This window comes from Petromyzon marinus, unplaced genomic scaffold (assembly GCF_048934315.1).
Source record: "Petromyzon marinus isolate PM22_M1 ecotype Great Lakes invasive population unplaced genomic scaffold, UKy_Petmar_22M1.pri1.0 PM_G_Scaffold_166, whole genome shotgun sequence".
Lineage (NCBI taxonomy): Eukaryota > Metazoa > Chordata > Hyperoartia > Petromyzontiformes > Petromyzontidae > Petromyzon > Petromyzon marinus.
The window spans coordinates 60,001-62,500 of NW_027422724.1; positions in this window are offsets into that span (position 1 = coordinate 60,001).

Here is a 2,500-nt window from a genome sequence, read left to right on the forward strand (position 1 = left end):
GCATGCGAACGGCATGAAACTTCCAGAGGCATTTGCAGCAGGAATGCATGTGCAGTCAAAAAAGTGAATATTTTTCACGGATAGACCCCGTGAAACGCTAGAAATTGGCGGCGATGTCTCTCTTGTGGCTCACGGGGCTGTTAGGGTGGCACAGAAATCCCTCGGAATGGGAAAACGGGTCATTTTCGTGTCGCCACATTGCATGCGAACCGCATGAAACTTCCAGAGGCATTTGCAGCAGAAATGCATGTGCAGTCAAAAAATTGAATATTTTTCACGGATAGACCCCGTGAAACGCTAGAAATTGGCGGGGATGTGTCTCTTGTGGCTCACGGGGCTGTTAGGGTGGCACAGAAATCCCTCGGAATGGGAAAAAACGGGTCATTTTCGTGTCGCCACATTGCATGCGAACCGCATGAAACTTCCAGAGGCATTTGCAGCAGGAATGCATGTGCACTCAAAAAATGTGATATTTTTCACGGAGAGACCCCGTGAAACGCTAGAAGTGGGCGGGGATGTCTCTCTTGTGGCTCACGGGGCTGTTAGGGTGGCACAGAAATCCCTCGGAATGGGAAAACGGGTCATTTTCGTGTCGCCACATTGCATACGAACCGCATGAAACTTCCAGAGGCATTTGCAGCAGGAATGCATGTGCACTCAAAAAAGTGAATATTTCTCACGGATAGACCCCGTGATACGCTAGAAATTGGCGGGGATGTCTCTCTTGTGGCTCACGGGGCTGTTAGGGTGGCACAGAAATCCCTCGGAATGGGAAAACGGGTCATTTTCGTGTCGCCACATTGCATGCGAACCGCATGCAACTTCCAGAGGCATTTGCAGCAGAAATGCATGTGCAGTCAAAAAAAAATTGATATTTTTCACGGATAGACCCCGTGAAACGCTAGAAATTGGCGGGGATGTGTCTCTTGTGGCTCACGGGGCTGTTCGGGTCGCACAGAAATCCCTGGGAATGGGAAAACGGGTCATTTTCGTGTTGCCACATTGCGTACGAACCGCATGAAACTTCCAGAGGCATTTGCAGCAGGAATGCATGTGCACTCAAAAACTTCTATATGTTTCACGGATAGACCCCGTGAAACGCTAGAAATTGGCGGGGATGTGTCTCTTGTGGCTCACGGGGCTGTTAGGGTGGCACAGAACTCCCTCGGAATGGGAAAAGGGGTCATTTTCGTGTTGCCACATTGCATAGGAACGCCATGAAACTTCCAGAGGCATTTGCAGCAGAAAGGCACGTGCACTCAAAAATTTTAATATTTTTCACGCATAGACCCCGTCAAACGCTAGAAGTTGGCGGGGATGTCTCTCTTGTGGCTCACGGGGCTGTTAGGGTCGCACAGAAATGCCTCGGAATGGGAAAACGGGTCATTTTTGTGTGGCCACATTGCATAGGAACGGCATGAAACTTCCAGAGGCATTTGCAGCAGGAATGCATGTGCACTCAAAAACGTCTATATTTTTCACGGATAGACCCCGTGAAACGCTATAAATTGGCGGGGATGTCTCTCTTGTGGCTCACGGGCGCTGTTAGTTAGGGTCGCACAGAAATCCCTCGGAATGGGAAAAGGGGTCATTTTCGTGTTGCCACATTGCGTACGAACGGCATGAAACTTCCAGAGGCATCTGCAGCAGAAATGCATGTGCACTCAAAAACGTCTATATTTTTCACGGATAGACCCCGTGAAACGCTAGAAATTGGCGGGGATGTGTCTCTTGTGGCTCACGGGGCTGTTAGGGTCGCACAGAAATCCCTCGGAATGGGAAAACGGGTCATTTTCGTGTTGCCACAATTGGCATACGAACGGCATGAAACTTCCAGAGGCATTTGCAGCAGAAATGCATGTGCACTCAAAAACGTGAATATTTTTTCACGGATAGACCCCGTCAAACGCTCGAATTTGGCGGGGATGTTTCTCTTGTGGGTCACGGGGCTGTTCGGCTCGCACAGAACTCCCTTGGTCCACCTGATTCGTGCATACAGGCAGCAACTAAAACTCTGTAAACCTGCTGTGAGGACATCTAAACAGTGGACCAGTGAGGCTGTGGAAGATTTGCGGGCGTGCTTAGACTGTACTGACTGGGATATGTTCACGACTGCTACCAATAGTCTGGATGAACTCACAGAGGCTGTGTACATCAGCTTCTGTGAGGACTGCTGTATCCCAACACGTACCAGGGTGAACTTTAACAACAACAAGCCCTGGTTCTCAGCAAAGCTCAAAAGGTTGAGGTTGGAGAAGGAGGAAGCGTTTAGGAGTGGGGATAGAGACAGATTCAAGGAGTCGAAGAACAGGTTTAGCAAAGCGGTGAGAGAGGCTAAACGACTGTACTCAGAGACACTAAAACACCAGTTCTCTACTAACGACGCTGCTTCTGTCTGCCAAAGGGCTCAGGCACATCACCAACTACAAACCCAGAGCGCCCCACACCACTAACGACTCCCGCCTAGCCAACGACCTGAACGAGTTCTACCGTAGATTTG